The following is a 19577-nucleotide window of genomic DNA, read 5'->3' on the forward strand; positions in this document are numbered from 1 at the left end:
CTCCGCCGCCCGCCAGTACTCCTGGGCTGGCGTGCTCAGCATTATGGGGGAGACGTCATGATGTCATGACGTCTGTCCCATTACCCACTGCAGGAGCCAGACGGAAGTCCGGCTCTTGCAGTGGGTGCTGCGGCAGTCAATGAGAGTCTATCTGACTCTCATTGGCTGCTGTTTAACACACGCATCGCCGCCAGTGCTGGCGGCGATGCGTGTGTTATGCACAGCCTGAGCCCGCCTCCTGGCGCTATTGGGCAAGCGCTCAGGGGGAGGGAACAGGCTCAGCTGTGCAGCACAGGACCGGAGCGGGAAGCCTAGCGCCGGTCCTGTGTAAATGTGTAGCGCTGACTGCGGTCGGCACTACACTGGCTAACTAGGGCAGGCCGGACCGTGGCCGGTGGCGCCGCCGGTCCCACGGCGCCCAGGGCACGCACCCTGCTCAACCCCTCCTAGTTACGCCACTGACTAGTAGACAAAGAAAATACTGTTACTGATCCATTAATAAAGAAGAATACAACAGCACTAGTAGACAAAGAAAATAATGTTATTGATCCATTAATATAGAAGAATACAACAGCACTAGTAGACAAAGAAAATACTGTTATTGATCCATTAATAAAGAAGAATACAACAGCACTAGTAGACAAAGAAAATACTGTTATTGATCCATTAATAAAGAATACAACAGCACTAGTAGACAAAGAAAATACTGTTATTGATCCATTAATAAAGAAGAATACAACAGCACTAGTAGACAAAGAAAATACTGTTATTGATCCATTAATAAAGAAGAATGCAACAGCATTAGTAGACAAAGAAAATAATGTTATTGATCCATTAATAAAGAAGAATACAACAGCACTAGTAGACAAAGAAAATACTGTTATTGATCCATTAATAAAGAAGAATACAACAGCACTAGTAGACAAAGAAAATACTGTTATTGATCCATTAATAAAGAAGAATACAACAGCACTAGTAGACAAAGAAAATACTGTTACTGATCCATTAATAAAGAAGAATACAACAGCACTAGTAGACAAAGAAAATACTGTTATTGATCCATTAATAAAGAAGAATACAACATCATTAGTAGACAAAGAAAATACTGTTATTGATCCATTAATAAAGAAGAATACAACAGCACTAGTAGACAAAGAAAATACTGTTATTGATCCATTAATAAAGAAGAATACAACAGCACTAGTAGACAAAGAAAATACTGTTATTGATCCATTAATAAAGAAGAATACAACAGCATTAGTAGACAAAGAAAATACTGTTATTGATCCATTAATAAAGAAGAATACAACAGCACTAGTAGACAAAGAAAATACTGTTACTGATCCATTAATAAAGAAGAATACAACAGCACTAGTAGACAAAGAAAATACTGTTACTGATCCATTAATAAAGAAGAATACAACAGCACTAGTAGACAAAGAAAATACTGTTATTGATCCATTAATAAAGAAGAATACAACAGCACTAGTAGACAAAGAAAATACTGTTATTGATCCATTAATAAAGAAGAATACAACAGCACTAGTAGACAAAGAAAATACTGTTATTGATCCATTAATAAAGAAGAATACAACAGCACTAGTAGACAAAGAAAATAATGTTATTGATCCATTAATAAAGAAGAATACAATAGCACTAGTAGACAAAGAAAATACTGTTATTGATCCATTAATAAAGAAGAATACAACAGAACTAGTAGATAAAAAAAATACTGTTATTGATCCATTAAAGACTCAATTACTCAAGAATATAAAAGTGTGAGCAGAGGAAAACTATAATTTTAACATTGGCTTTAAACAAAAAAAAAACATGTATGAAGATAAAACTACTTTTCTAGCTTTTTTACTAGCAAAATTTTTAATTACTTCTGAGAAATCAATGTTTTGAGCTACATCATTTTCAATCGATAAGCTGGCTAATGAACTTAACATTTCTTGAGACATAGAGGATCGCAGATAAGTTTTAATTAACTTTAATTTTGAGAAGCTTCTCTCTTCGCTAGCCACAGAAACTGGTGTAGTTAATAAGATTCTCAATTAAACCCATATATTTGGATATAGATCTTCTAGTTTTGTATTTTTTATAAAATTCAAAATGTTAAGTGGAGTTGGCATTGCCATGCTTTCAACAAACTTCTGGATACTTATCAGTTCATCACATAGCGGACCTCCTTCGATATCCGAATCCTCACCAGTAGTCAGAGTCAGCTGGAGATTGCAGCAGTGCTTTTTAAGCTCCTCTGTCTTTGGTAGTTCAGTTATTTTGTAAAGGAACCCCATGTTTCTGCATGCTGATTAAGTTGCTTAAATCTTTCTCGAACGGACATGATGGCCATGTCAAGCAATGTATTAAATACTCTATTTCAAATTGCTTCTTAGGTGTAGCAATTGGTTCATCATCTCTACTCTCATAATCGAAATGCCTTTTCGCATAATGTATTCTTTTTGTTGGTTGAAATTCAGGCTCAACTTGAAGAAGGTTAGCAAGGTCTTTGGCACTTGAAATAGCCCTCTCAAAACCACTCTCTTTATATTCTTCCAAAAAATTGATACAACCCCTTGTTAATTCAACAGTTGTGCTTACATCCATACTCTGAGTCTGTATCGATTTACTGATAACATTTACTTGGAACAGTATATCGTACCAAATGACTAATGAAACCAGAAAATTAAAATCTTTCAGTTGATAAGATAAAGTAATTGCTTCATGTGCAGTTTCAGGATCATGTTTTTTCTCTCTCTCAGAAAGAGAAATGAGTGCATCATGAATATCAGCAATCTGATAGCGAAGAGCTTTCACACTGGAGATTTTAGCCTCCCAACGTGTTTCGCTAAGTCTTTTTAGAGTGAAAGAATTGACATGTTCAATCAAAATCTGCCAACGATTAACGGAGGCAGCAAAAAGAGAGTATAATCGCCCAACAATTCCAAATAAAGACAAAGATTTCATAGAAGATTTTGCTGCATCGCACAGCACAAGGTTCAAGTTGTGGCATCCGCAAGGCATAAAAAATGCCAAAGGATTCTGATCCAAGATTCTCTTTTGGACTCCACTATTTTTCCCTCTCATGTTTGCTCCGTTGTCATAACCTTGACCTCTACAATGTTTTAAGTTGATTTTATTTTTTTCTAACAATTTCATGAGAACTTCTGAAAGACCTTTACCGGTGGAGTCAACTATTGGAGTAAATCCTAAGAATCGTTCACATATTTCCACATTGTCATTTGCCAAGTCAACAAACCTTATAGTCAAAGACAATTGTTCAACATGACTTATGTCTGGTGTACAGTAGGCTATTATTGAAAAATATTTAGCATTTTGTATGGATGAGATTATTTTAGTATGAACTTCAGCCATTAGTTGAATAAGTTCATTTAAAATATTCTTTCCACAGTAATGAACAGTCAATTCATCTTTCAAAATGCGACCAACATGTTCTTGCATAACCGGATCAAATTTTGCCAATAACTCAATTAAACCCAAGTATTTTCCATTGTTTTTTGTATGCAATTTATCAGATGAACCATGAAATGCCATGTTATTTTCTGCAAGATACAGAACTATACTCGTCAATCTATTCAGGACATTTCTCCAACGCTCAGATTCTTTCTGCATTAACATTTGCTCCAGTCTATCAATTGTATTTCCTGATTTAAGTCTAGCTTCAGTTTCTATCCATGACTGATAACATACCATGTGTTTTAAACAATTTTCGTGCGATTTGAGGATTGCAGAGACATGACTCCAATCATTTATGCCTACACTACCTTAACTTGATTTTGAGCTTCGATCAAAACATACACAGCAGAAACAAAATATATGATCTTTGGTTTCAGAATACATTAACCATCTACGTGGTATACATTCACCATTGGCAAGTATGCGACTATAATGATTATTTGAAAAATGACGACCTTTTGCATCATGCGGGTATTGTTTGAGCTGAACTTGCTGTGGACCTTGAACAACCAACTGATCTATAATTTTACTATTAAGAGTTTTAGGCCATAAAAATGGGTCTGATAGATTCAGAAGAGGTGTTGCAGATATGTTCACATCAATATCAACCACTTCTGATCTATTAGACAACAAATCTGGTTCGTTTTCCTCTAGAATATCACCACCATTGTTATTTGAGTCACATAATGTAGTTATTACAGAAGTTGGTAGCTCTTGATTACAATTTTCTTGCAGGTTCATCAATTTCATTCTACTTTCCTGAAAATCAGCTTCTTTTCTGCCCTTCTCCTATATTCTGCACCAGATGGTTTCTTTTTAACAGTGGTTGTCATTTTTCAGATTATATTTAAATCTGAAAAAAAAATATTTATTTTTAAGCAAACCAAATAAAAAAAAAATATATATAATACTTAAAGGCCAACAATGGAAAAAATATCTTAAAGCAAATAGCTGATTTTATGCACATTATACTATTTCGCCATGTCAAAAACCTTTAAAATCTCATTAAAATTGCAGATTTTCAGTTACACACAGTTTTGGCAGCAATATAATCTACTTTAACCAAAATCCATACATATTTCAGCTAAATTCATATTATAGCAGTGCAGAGGGCATGACTCTGAGGGACACTAATGTAATCGCAGCTGTGATTTCCTACACAACACAGATCAAAAATATGCTAATATTTACAAGGATTACCCAAGCATAAAGATGCCCACTGCTGCCTTCATACCTGCGTGTGATATGCATACCTGCGTAAATATCTGTAACAACGACTCACATCAGTGGCCATCTTGCAGCAAGTCTGACCTGCCCGCCGCAGCCTTGCCAGCTCTCCTGACACACAAAGCTGCATTACTGCGTAGATCACAAGGGCTAATTTATGCACGCCCATGTAACAGGAGTCATATGGTCTCACACCTGCGTTTTTCAGACCACTCCATAACCAACTCTAATATGTGGGGTTAAAATTACTTTGTAAAAACACTGCCTAAAAATTGTCTGTCTTCTAAATAAAAATATTTCACAATAATATCACAGTATTTGTGATCTGGAAATGCTGCTGCCAAGTGTCAGTTTTATGAACCCAATAAACACTTAAAATGAACTTAACCAAATCTAACTTAACTAATCTCTATATCAGGCCCAGATTCCACATAACTCAAGAAAATAAGGCATAATTGAGTACCACTCCTTGACTTCTACCAAATAAAATAAGTACACTTTTTAAATACAATATGTAAAAAAAAAAAAACATCCTAAATCATTAAAAATTTGCGACATGGAACTTCCGATGGGCGGAGCATCGTGATGGCCGCGTTTTACTGAAGCTCCGTCACCCTCCTGCCTAATCTAACTGCATCTAAAGCTTCCCTCGGTCCCTTCAACACGTGAAGGAGATTTGCTGGCAGTGGAGGGTCAGATAAATCTGACAATATAAATCTTTTATTATACGGAGGCATATTACCACCGGAGTTCACCCTGAAAGTATTAGGGCCCAGAGGCATGCGGATGCTGTGAGCCGTTGGCGCCACGAGGCAAACATCCTTCCCAACATTGATCCCTTCATCCACAGCTGCGGCGTTCTATCGTGGCCTGCCTACACTACATCGCAGACTTAATAGACCTACTGTGAAAACCCGGCTGCAGGTCCCTCTATCTGCTGTCTCACCCCGGCGCCGGGCTGGGACGGCAGGTGCCACTGAAGACCGGCTGGACGGAGGTTCCGCCTGTGAGTGGAATACAGCATTTGCCTGCTGCCGTGGAAACGGCTGAAATGGATGTCAGAGTGTGACTTCAGCCCTCTGTGAACGCCGCAGACTGCCTCCTGGTGAGCATCCACTTATTGTACTTACCTGCTGTTGCTGTCTGTGGGTAAACCTGCGGTGTCTACGGGCTGCTGTTGGGATGGACTGCTGAGTGTGGACACACGAATGACCTCTGTGGGATCTTGCTTGTCTGCTGTCCGGCTGCCTGTGAGTGGATCTGCGGAGCTCGCCAGCTAACTCTTCCTTGCATATTCGCGGGAGTACACCTGCTGACTCTCCGGGTCGTAAGGGGCACCCTTCATACTCTGCGGGTGCATCAGTTTCAAGAGATAGTGCCGGTAACACGGGAGGCCGGTGGAGTTTGCCGGGGCTGTTGCATATCGAGCAACTGATAGGATCTGACACGGCAGTAAATCGGATCTCCTTTAGCGGCTCACTCTCTCACCCCCTGGCTCCCGTCTGCCGGTTGCTGCAATCTGAGGGCTGGGGTCGCGTTGAGCCTGCCATTCATCTAGGCAGTTAATATTACCTGGTAGTGCTGCGAGAGTGGACTTAACCCCTACCATACCTGAACACAGGACATCGCTAATTGAGGAGCTTTCTGGAAACTGACAGACCGTGTCCCCACAGTGTCTTAACCTCTGCAGTGAAACAGTTAACCAGAAACAGATGAACTCCTACGGTACATGTCTGTTGCACTGCTGATGTACGAGAAGTGATTTAAGAGACGGCTACTCTGTGGGAATTACTGCTAGACGGGGACTCTTCACTCCCGGCAGTCTGGTACTATAAATCACGCTGATTTTTTCCATTTGTTTCACCTTTGCCTCTCCTTTGATAAAACATACCCCTCCCTCCCCCTCCCGTCCCATTCTAATACATTTTACATTTGTGACAATGGTGATTTCACTTCACAGAAGACAAGGCTTCTAATTGTATGCTAATTTTTATTGGCTTCTAATTATATGCTAATTCTTGTTGGTTTTAATTACATGCTGATTTATGTTTAACTCACATAGCTTTGCTGGGTTACATTTTCACAGAATACTGATTATCTTGATACCATTACCTTCGTTCTGAAAGTTACCTTGTGCAGGACCGCCACCTAGTGGCAAACTATTATTAATACAGTTATATTCAGTATCATTCTGACAAATATTTGTTAAACAAAACAAGGTAATTTGTTTCATAACATTCTATTGTTCTAGTATAAATATGTAATCGTTGTGTATCATCTGGGGGGGATAATATCATCTTTCTGGCCTGCATTTCTCTCCATGGTATGGACAGATACTTCACTAAGATTCAAACACCTAAAATGGGGAAACCACAAAAGCAACTCAGTAAATCTGCTCCTACCAGGGTTTCACCAGTATCTAATTCATCAATTCCAGGGTCTGTGTCCCCTACAACTACGCCCCCTGAAAGCCCACCTTTACATGATATCCCTGAATCCTCTCAGGTACTCTCCTCAACACAGGCTTCACAAATTGATAAAAAATTGGATGCTATTCAATCATCCATTAATGCAATCCTAACCCACCTTGAGTCTAATACCAAACGGCTTGTTGAGGTTGAACAACGTACAAGTGATAATGAAGACGCCATTTTGGCACTTCAAAACACTGTTGAGGAACAGGCCCAATACATAGCGACTATGGAATCCAAGTTAGATGACTTAGAAAATCGTCACAGACGAAATAACCTGAGGTTCATTGGTATTCCGGAACAAATTAAAGGATCTGACCTGTTTGACCTCCTCTGTACAGATGTTGTCAATACACTTAATGTTCCTACCACTTCTGGTGCGGTGATTATAGAAAGAGCACATCGCATTGGGCCAGAACGGGAAACTCGTAATGCAAATTTTAGACCAGTCATTGGAAAATTTTTGAATTATCGAGATAAAGAGAACATCCTGACAGCATACAGGAAACAGCGCACACTCATGATACGTGACTTTAAGGTCTTGATATTTCAGGACTTTTCGGTCTCTGTCACCCAGAAGCGTAGAGAATTCACCCCTATCTGCAAACATTTGTTTGAAAATAACATTCGCTTTGCTCTGCTATACCCAGCAAAGCTTAGGGTCATGGCTGATGGTAAACCCATTCTTTTTGAGGACCCTCTTTTGGCCAGAAATCACTTTAAAATCTCACAGAACACATCTTCCACCAATCCACCCCCTAATGGATGAATACTTTATCTTAGCGCTAATACACAACAAATTCCATATTGAGTAAGCGTGAATAGCACGCGATTTGCAAATTGATATTTTTTATGTATGGTATGTCTATTAATGATTACCTCCACACCGTGGAGCGATCATTGCTATTACTGTTCTTGATATACTACATGTTTTTGTTCCTCTTTGTTTTTCTCCTTTCCTTTTTGTTTTCCCCTCTTTTCCTCCTCCCTTTCCTTCTTGGGATGTGCACTCCTGGGGTCTGGTCGTTTGACTTTCCTAGAATCCTCTTTCGTCTTGCTCGCTGGGATGAGACGGAGGACACTCCATCGCAGTTTCTTGGCTGGTCTCACTGTAGAACTGGGGTAGGTTAATGTCATTGCAATCCTCCTCACCAACTAATATACAACTCAACTCTACTTCCTTCAGATGTATGTCATGGAATGTTGCAGGGCTAAATTCAATTATTAAAAGACGTAAGGTCTTATGTCACCTCAAACGTTTTCGCCCTGACATCATAATGCTTCAGGAAACCCATTGGTTAAAAAATGCTAACTCTACTTTAAAAAGCCCTTGGATACAGGAATGTGTATCTGCCTCATATTGTAAGAAAAAACGTGGGGTAGCTATATTATATAACAGGAATTTAGTTTATTCTATTTCGGAGACGCTGGCGGACCCTGAGGGCAGATTCCTTTTGATTCATGTCACAATCCAAGGTGAGCGTTTCACATTGCTCAACATATATGCTCCAAATTTCCCTAATTTCTCCTTCTATAGGACTATTTCTAATATACTTATGAGACACGATACACCTAACCTTATAATTGGCGGAGATTTTAATTCGCTTCATGACAGTACTCTGGACCATTCCAATCCACTGAATAGATCTTCTGTCAATCCACGGGAAGGCATTTCCCTCCTTTGTTCTCACCATGCTCTGATCGATGCTTGGAGACTCCAGAGTGCTTCTAGTCGTGAATTCACATTTCACTCTCGAGTACATGACTCTTTCACCAGAATCGACTACTTTCTAATTGCAGAAACACTATTCTCCCGCATTGCCCAAACTTATATTGATAACATCATTATTTCTGACCACGCCCCTATTGTTTTGGATTTAACGCGACGTACTCCTCTGAATACTTCCTGCCTTTGGCGCTTCCCTTCCTTCCTCTCTCAAAATGAAGATTTTCAAATATACCTAAAAGCTAAGTGGCATGAATACTTGGATGATAACATTGAACACTGGGATGACCCAGTACTATTCTGGGAAGCGTCAAAGGCAGTTATGAGGGGTCATGTCATATCTTACTTGGCAAAACGTAATAGAGACCACAAGGAAAAGTTACGCCTTTTAGATTACAAACCTCTTATAAACGTTATTTGTCTTTTACAACAGCTGAAAATAAATCCCTCTACCTTCAAAATAAACAAGTATTGGAGGCTTTTCTATTGCAAGAGGCTAAACTTAAAACAGATTACACAAAAAATCAATATTTTCGTTGGGGGGGCAAAACAGGTCGACTTCTAGCATTTATGGCCAATCGACAAAAGAAAAGACATTACATCACTAGTCTTTGCGATCCTATAACGGGAGAGACCATTACATCTCAATCTGATATAACAAAACTTTTGGAAGTATATTTCCAAAATTTATATGCAGCTGAAACGTCTAACTTAGCAAATGCAGGCACTTTTCTTAATGAGACAATTCTACCAAAACTATCCACCCAGCAGAGGGAATGTTTAGAAGATAATATCACAGAGGAGGAAGTTCTCATGGCTATTAAATCGCTCAAATTGAATAAATCACCTGGCCCTGACGGCTTTACAGCAAATTACTATAATATCCTAAAAGACGACATTACACCTACACTTACCAATTTACTGCAACAAATCTACTCGAATAACATTGCATATCCCTCATTTAACGAGGCAACAACAATCCTGATTCCCAAACCAGATAGGGATACCTCTTTGCTGTCTTCATATAGACCCATTACTTTGCTTAACCAGGATTATAAAATCTTGGCAAAGATCTTATCGATTAGATTACATAATATGATGCCGACAATCCTTACCCCACATCAACTAGGATTCACAAAAGGCCGCCAATCGGTGTTGGGCATTCGCTCGGCAGTTGCAGTTCTGGCCTGGCCTCCTCCCCAGCGGATCAGAGATCTTCCACTATTCTGTTGAGTTTGGACGCTGAGAAGGCCTTTGACAAAATTCTATGGGAATATTTGTTCCTAGTTCTCGATGCCAGGGAATTTGGTACGTCTTTTATTAATATGATCAAATATCTTTATTTGAATCCATGTACTAAGTTACTTGTCAATGGCCTTCTCGGCAACACATTACATATGTTTAGAGGTACGAGACAGGGGTGTCCGCTCTCACCCCTTTTATTCAATTTAGCACTTGACCCGCTAATCCGTTCTCTTCAAGATTGGTCGCTGTTGCGCGGTGCTTCCATTGAAGATTACGAATTAAAGCTTATAGCTTTTGCGGATGATCTCATGCTTTTCATATCTAATCCAGAGGTTAGTTTGACCCCCTTGTTCGAAAAATTGGAACGATTTGGTCACATTTCTGGATTTACTATTAACTTTACTAAATCTACGGCACTAGCTTTGGGTAATAGACCTTTTAGACCTAGAGACAATTTAGGAGGCTTAAAATGGGCATCTTCCAGCATACCTTACCTGGGTATACAATTACCCAAGAATATTAACAACCTATATTCTTTAAATGTTACCTCAATAATAAATAAAATTTGTGCAGAAATGGACAGCTGGCAACATTTTCAGCTTTCTTACCTAGGAAGGGCCAATCTAATAAAAATGATAATTTTCCCTAAACTGCTATACCCTCTACAAGTCCTCCTGATACTTCTCACTTTAACTGATATTAAAAAGATAGATGCCGCTTTTCGGAAATTTATCTGGAATAACAAAAAACCAAAACTTAGTTTGAAAATTCTTCAACGCACTAAGGAAGAGGGGGGAATTAACTTTCCCCATACTCTCCTTTATAACCAAGCTGCAATATGTAGATACATTCATGACTGGATTCTACATAGAAATCATTTCGCCCACTATGAATTAGAGAGATAGTTCCTGTCTGGTTTGGACTTGGTTTACTTCTTACATATGCCTAAACACGATATACCACCGCACTTGCTTGATAACCCACTCCTGATGTCAACATGTTCAACATGGCACTCGATACGTAACAAATTTAAAATTCATGCTTCCTACTCACTACATCTCCCTCTGCTGGGAAACAATGACTTTCAGAATGGGTCTGCAACACACCCTTTCCGAAGGTGGGATTCACTGGGCCTTCGTACAGTTAGACATTTCACTAATTCTTCACTTAAACGCCCATTAACGTTTGAACAGGCACATACACAATACGATTTTCTTCATTCTTGTAACTTGGCCTTCCTACAGGCACAACACTACACCAGTAAAATATTATCTTTTTTATCTCCCTTGGATTGGGATAATAGGTTAGACACTGCCTTCTTGTCGGCTGGCTATCCATATAGGGCTATATCCCTGTTTTACCACCTACTAAGAATTCCTTACTTTACGGGAACATTCTCCACTGGTATCACTAAGTGGCAGACTTGCTTTCCAAATCTAACAGAAACTAATATTTTGCGCACGCTACAGTATTCCCTCCAAACATTGACAGCTACAACTTACAGAGAAATGTTCTACAGATTATTCTATAGGAGCTATCTTTCTCCCAAACGTTGTCACTTGATTGGTATTGCAACCTCCTCTGCGTGTCCAAAATGCGCCCATTTAGAGGCATCTTTATACCACTGCCTATGGGACTGTAGGGTCATCAAAAAATTTTGGATGGAAGTGAAACAATATGTGCTAGCTGACCTAATCAATTATCTTCCATTAACACCAGAATGGGCAATATTGGGTTATATTCCAGGAATAACTAGAGTTTCCAAGGGTTGTAAAAAAATTATTATTAATTATTTCGGCTGTAGCTAAAAAAATGTATCCTGCAACAATGGATTGCTCCTACCCCTCTTCATTAACCATGTTCAAAGAGAAATTATTTTATATTTTCAAAATGGATTGGGTCAACTCTTCTATCAACAAGGAAAAGAAAGCAGAACAATTCTTCTTAATTTGGGAAAGCTTTATTGAGGCTTTAAATCCTGAGATTAAAAGACAAATACAACAGTGTTTCAAATCAACACAATGGTATGAAACTAGAATACTGCTACAAGACCCCCCAATAACTTACGCTTAAGAGAAAAAAAAAAAAAAACCTACATAAATAAAAGAAGAGTAGTAGGGGATTGACCCTGGGAGTGCATGGCTCATAACCCCCATCCCACTTTATTTCCTCTTCTTCTCTGTTTTTTTTTTTTAATTTATTATTTATTTATTTATTTTCTCCCTTTTTTTTCATCTCTCTCTTCTTATACTTATCCACCCCCCCCACCCCCCCATCACCCATCTACTTTCTTCCCCCTTCATTTCTTCTATTATGGTTGAAGTCATTATAATATATTACTGTTTAATTTTCAATTGATCGGTAAAAAGAGAAAATTGTGGCAAGTCTATTACCTCAAACCACAAGTGAACTGTATGCTATAAATTGTAATTATGTCATTGTTTCTTGTCATATTTACTTGTGTACCAGAGTGTATTTGTTGACTTCAATAAAAACATTTTTGAAAAAAAAAAAAAAATTTGCGACATGGCAAGATCCAATCAGGATGTAACAGTCAAACCATTTAAAATAAAACAAGATTTTACCGTATTTAGGGAAATCTGAAGATGCCTTATGTTCGCAACCAGTATAGATGGGCAACCTTCCTGCCTCTGCTTTGGTTCTGTAATAGCCAGCAAAAGAAATCGATAGCACTGCAAAAAAAAACAAAAAAAGGTTAGAATTTCATACAATAATTTATGCACACATTACAGCTTCATTCTACATGCCCTAATCCAGAAATAGGCCACCTTGTCCCTATAAAATATACAAAGTCAGATTTGGCACATACCTGGCTCACTGGGCTGCACTGCCTGCAGAAGAATGGGATGCCGACGCAGATTTTGCTGTGTACACTATTCATGTCCAAATGGAATGCGATACTCCAAGAATGCTCTATGAATCTTATCACATTGATTATTGAAACACATACAGCTGAACTAACAATAGTAGATAAAGAAATAGCAACATTAAACTCCTCACTGGATAAATTCAGAGAAGACAAAGAGTTTCAGGCACTAGAACATATTGCCCAGAATAGACTCAAGAAACATGAGGCCAACATTCTAGCCACAAAAAAATCCAAAATCATCAGAGACAAATTAAATAAGAACAAGGTGAGAACTAGTGGGAAGAAACGACTAACAAAATCCCCACATAAGGATAAGAACATTAAGTATGGGATACATAAGAGAGAGAATCATCCACAAACACCAATATACAAGAAATTACAGCTGACTTACCAGCAGTACATGACCAAGCTACATACACAAACTATATCGACAAAAAGAGGTATCGCAAATCAATCTGAACAGACGACAGGAGTACAAGAATTAGACTCAGTATCCACAATAAACACATCCTTTTCAACATATCGTCTGGACAAGAATGAGGAGTATGACACATTAGCGAGACATTCCCTAGAACAAGGATTTAGGATCATACCATCAGAATTGGATACCACCAATAAGGTAGATCAAACATGGGGAAATATTTTTTTAGAGCAAGAGACGGGACAAAGTCCCTGCATAACAGCAGACAAAACACACAAAAGAAAATTAGACACACTAGAAGGGGACATAGAGGAGGAAGGAATACTAAGAAACAAACCGACAAAAAGATCCAACCTACCTCCACCACTAGTGGAATAATAAATCTGAGTAATACAGATTTAACACACACTCAGATGAATCTTCTTAGTAAAGGACTGAAGTTCACCCCTACAGTCAAACTAAATAAATTCCAGACTTATCTTGATCTCCATAAATTTACAAGGAAACTGACACTGGCAAAATATTACTCCAACAATACATACACACAGAATCAACACATACAGGATAAGTACAAACACACAGACTTGAGACCCAAGTCTAAATTTTACCCACAACATCTTAAAGGTCACTTTACCAACAGTTTTGAGGCCCTAGTTACAAAAGATATTGACAACATACAGAGTAACTGCAAAGGCAGATCCATGAACATTACCAAGGCAGAAAAGGCAGCCTTACAAGAACTTAGCGACAACAAAAACCTCATCATTAAGCCTGCGGATAAAGGTGGGAGCATAGTGGTAATGAATACCTTAGATTACAATCAGGAATCACTCAGAATCCTTGGTGACAGATCCACTTACGAATTATTAGATAGGGACCCCACAACACAATTCCAGAAAACCCTAAGGGATCTACTTAAGGTTGGTCACGACACAGGGATCCTGACAAAAAAAGAACATGAATACCTAGACATAACACACCCAGTGACACCGATCTTTTACTTAAAAACAGACAAACCGCCAGGACGCCCCATTATATCTGGAATTGATTCTATTTCTGCAAATTTGTCCAGATATATCGACGCGTATTTACAACCTTACGTTAAACAACAACGATCTTTCATTAGAGACACTACAGATATACTAAAGTCTCTACAGGAGGTGGAGTGGAGAGATGGTCTATGGCTGTGCACAAGTGACGTTACGTCGCTGTACACAGTCATAGACCATACACAAGGACTAGAAGCGATAAAACACTACCTGACACAAGATTGCACCCTACAAGCAGAACAGACCCACTTTATTATTGATGCGATTGACTACATTCTTCACCACAATTATTTTTGGTTTGGGGGGAAATATTATTGTCAGAAAACAGGGACGGCCATGGGAACCAGGTTCGCATCGAGTTATGCCAACCTCTTTATGAGCTTTTGGGAAGACTATAACATCTGGTCTGGGCTTGACTTCGGCGCGGGCCTGGATTTGTGGCGACGCTACATAGACGATGTCTTTTTCATCTGGGAAGGTGATGAAGACTCACTTATGAAATTTCTGGAACACATTAACAATAACACAAACAATTTGATATTCACAACCAACTATAGTCAGAGTAGCGTTAATTTCCTGGACATAACAATATATATAGAAAACCACCTGCTGTACACAAAAACATACAATAAACCAGTAGATGTGAATAGCTATATTCTCTCCAGTAGCAGACACCATCAGAATTGGCTTAAGAGTATTCCTATTAGCCAATTCACCAGAATTAGATGCAACTGCACTAAAATACAGGACTATAGGATACAAAGTCAGAACTTGAAGGTACAATTCCTTACAAAACAATATGATGCACGAATAGTGGAGGATGCATATAAAAAAATAGAGAATACGGAGAGACAGATGTTACTTTCATATAGAAATAAAAGCGCAGATGAAAGTAACCCAATTAAAACCGCATTTATTACCAGATTCAGTAATGATACTCGTCAACTCCAGAAAATTTTGAATAGACACTGGCACATCCTTAAAGAAGATGACACTCTGTCAGACCTTCTACCAGTCAGACCACAGATAATATATGAAAAAGCTCCTGATTTGAAACAGAAACTGGTAAAAAATCATATAAAAACCAAATCCTTGAGACAAACCACGCTAGGTACTGTGGCAGTTAAAAAAGGGTTCTATTTTTGTGGATCATGTAAAAACTACAGAGAGGGACACAACATCACAAAGAGAATAGAGAACTTTACGTCAAACACCACTAAGACGACGTACAATATACAACAACACATCAACTGTAACAGCACAGGGGTCATATATTTGATTGTATGCCCCTGTGGTTTACAGTACGTTGGACGTACCAAACGCAGTTTGAAGAAACGTATATCGGAACACCGTTGTAACATTGGAAAGGACTGGAAACTCACAACCTATCCTTACACTTCAAAGAGAAACATAATCAAGACCTCAAAGGGATGAAATATATAGGGATTGTTCATATGGAAAAAAATTGGAGAGGAGGCAATTTTGAGGGTATACTAAATAGGGAAGAATTGAAATGGATATACACCCTCAAAACATTCCAACCACAGGGACTTAGGGCCTCATTCAGAGGCGGTCGGAGGATTCAAGCGGTCGCTCAGAAACTGGGCGGCCACTTGCATCCTGACCGGCCGCCTCTGTAGCGGTCGTTAGGCTGTGGGTTGGGTCTCCCTTGTCTTAAGCCCCGGAGAGCTTCTGGCTCTGTCTGAGTCGGAAGCTCTCCACTGACATCACTAGTGATGTCAATGGGGCCGCCACCAAACGGTAGGCGTTCCCATGGGAATGCCTCCGTTTGGGCAGCCACCCCCCCGGCCCACCTTCCAAACGGGGCGAGCTGTCAATCAACATCGACAGCTCACCCCCTTTGGATCGAGACCCACTACGACCGGCGCTGTCGGTCGTAGCGGGTCTCACGCACGCGCACGACGGTGCCGGCGCCGTCGTGCGCATGCTCTGTGGGGGGCCATCGACCTGGTCCGAGCGCATCAGCTCTAACGACCGGGTCTGAATGACCCCCTTAACGTGGATAATGAGGTGAAATCAGTTATATCATCTTAGCTACACCCTATGAGATTTTTATTCCAATAAGGATGCCCTCATTTTTTCCCCCGTTACACATGGGCGGAGACCAGCCCTTTTGATTACGATTGAGACTGTCTATGTTTATACAATCGATAATCACACATGGTCAGACAGTTAAGTATACATGCTACTCTGTTCCCCCCCAATTTCCTAGCATTTATACATTTCAGTATGCTTATAATATATAGGGCAATACCATTTATCTTTCAATCTATATGCCCCTATCAAAGATGGCCATCGCAGAGGCATGAATCACTGAGACCCCTACCAAGATGGCGACCGTTAGGAACTCTAATATGAGCCACACGGAAAATAACACTGGGCAACACTGTGTATTCCATCTACAGGCCCACATTAAAGATGGCCACCGCAGTTATATGACCCTCCTGAGACCTCAACCAAGATGGCGACCACCAGAGACTATAAATAGCCACACAGAATACGGCATTCACCAATCCCTGAGGAAGGCTTAATAGCCGATACACGTTGGAGACACAACAGACCTACCATCTCCACTACCTACATTGCTGCATCCCACCTCCTAAGTCTCCTCGCGGTGCCAAGTCGAGCCACTGCGTCATACCTGTTTGAGCCCGGAGAACTGTGCCATCTCGCGAGAGCATAGCTACCCGGAAGTCTCGCAGGGTACCGCTGCGGTCTCTGCGTCCCAGACAGCACGCGACTATCACCACGCGCTGTCAGGTATAGCGGAGCGGAAGACCAGGAGACCAGGACCCGTGACGAGGACGGAGAAGAGGACCACGGTCACCTGGAGGTGACCGTCAAAGGACGCCGAGGGTAAGTCTGTGCACCTGGGGGATACGGGACGCCGCCCCGCCAGACACAACTTATACACCCCGCGTAATCTACCCTGCCATCACCACACCACTGTGTACTATTGATATAACACATCAAGAGACCTATTAGCACCACAGTGCTGGCTACTTTGTTCACCCTCATTTTTTAATCATTCTTTATTTTTGACTCTGCCAGCACTTATTTATAATCAGTATTGGCATATATACTTCAATAGGCATCCCCATTTCCACCCATTCACCCCATTTCCTCCTATTGTTTTGCAGGGGCACTGTAACCCTTTATATATGTGTATTCTAATAAATAGAGTTATAACATAAATCATTTGATTCCCTTTGGTTTAATATTCATCAGGTGTAGCGCTGACCTCCACTATTAGTTGATATATCTAATATATGGTTTGGGTAATCCCATAAAGGTCAGCAGCAGGCACCTACCACATATTTTAGCCCATATTAATTGAGCGCAGGTCCCCCTCCCCCTCTTGATTCATGTACATCCCCTGGGCAACCTTCCTGCCTCTGCTTTGGTTCTGTAATAGCCAGCAAGAAATCGATGGCACTGCAAAAAAAAAAAAAAAAAAGGTTAGCATTTCATGCAATTGGTTCTGATTAGGCACACTGAAAAAGCTTCAACACTGCAGTAAAGTAAAATAAAAAAATGTATACAATTTTTAGACAAACATAGGCCCCTACATAATTTTAAAAAATGAACGCTACCAGGACAAAAAATAAATAAAAATACACATTGGACAACAGGTTAAAAAACAAAAAACACATTTATGCAGGAAAATAAAACACACATTGTCCTCCAAATTCAAATGTATGAATTCTATGCTGATCATGAGGCATATTTTAATGTGAAATATAGATGTGACCTGGGTGGGTAACGTGGGTAACATCTATATTTTATATTTTACCTTACAATAACATACCTCCCAGCATTTGAGGAGGTCCATTCGGGACATCAGCGCGCCGGTGGGGCACGCGTCCCTGAAAAGGGGAGTGGCCCACACAGAGACGCATCGGCATGCCCCGTTTACATCAGTGAGGGGCGTGGCCAGCATCTCCGAGATGCTGGGCTGCCCCCGGGCTTCCCCCGTACTGTGAATAGATGGTGTGCGCAGGCGCACAGCATCTATTCTCGCTCTGCATACTACAGTATATAGATGGCAGTACACATACTTCATTAAACATGGGTGACACTTTTGCAAAATGGCCGCTAAAGCATATTCCAAATCCTAGTGAGTGTAACAGTTTTATTAGTAATACAATATAAGGCTGCCATGTTCCATCATCATCAGCATTCTGTAATGCAGACTTTCCATCCTACCTCACTACCTCACTTCACACTTCTTATCCCTCTACAATCCATCCTTCCTCTATTGCTGCCCCAAATCTGCTGCCTGTACTGGCTCCCAGTTTCCTCCACAAATCCCTTTCCTTACCAACTCTTACATCTGACCTTTTTAAAAAATAAGTGAATTTCACTTACCGTCTCCTACCCGCCGCTGCGCTGACGCTGATTCAGTGAGAGCCGAGGTCCAGTCCACTGACTGAGTTCAGGGCCGGCAGTCCGGCTGCACACCCGCCCTGTGAAGTGGCCGGCGCTGAGTGGTCCAGTCCAGTGCCGGCAGTCCGCCCGCACACCCGCCCTGTGAAGTGGCGAGCGCTGAGTGGTCCAGTCCAGGGCCAGCATCCGCTCGCCCACCCGCCCCGTGTGAACACAGTCACTGTGTGTCACTGTCACAGCAGGGTGAAGGTACGCGCCAGGCCCCACCGCACCACCGGCACCACGTCTCCAGCCGGGCTTCCACGCAGCTGGTCAAATCCACGATAGGCAAGACTATTGTGGAGAAGGACTTGATGAATTGGCGGTAATAATTTGAGAATCCAGGAAACCGCTGAATGGCATTTAAGGTCGTGGGTTGTTCCCAATCTAAAACAGCCGTCACCATGGAGAATCCCCTGGATGAAATTATGTAACCCAAGAAGGAGATCTCTTCCACTTTGAATTCGCACTTCTCCAATTGGCATACAAGTTATTATCCAGGAGTCTTCGTAACACCAGTCTCACGTGTTTTTGATGATGTTCCATGGACTTGGAGATGATAAAAATGTCATCCAAACAAACAATGGCGAAGACCCCCAGAAAATCCCTCAAGATCTCATTA

General features: G+C 40.5%; 1 pseudogene; it reads right to left on the reverse strand.

The window, feature by feature from the left end:
* Positions 1-1793: 1793 nt before the first annotated feature.
* Positions 1794-3558, reverse strand: LOC148480713 (52 kDa repressor of the inhibitor of the protein kinase-like; annotated as a pseudogene).
* Between the last annotated feature and the right edge of the window lie 16019 nt (positions 3559-19577).

The sequence above is a fragment of the Taudactylus pleione genome, unplaced genomic scaffold, assembly GCF_031769625.1.
Source record: "Taudactylus pleione unplaced genomic scaffold, aTauple2 ptg000604l, whole genome shotgun sequence".
Lineage (NCBI taxonomy): Eukaryota > Metazoa > Chordata > Amphibia > Anura > Myobatrachidae > Taudactylus > Taudactylus pleione.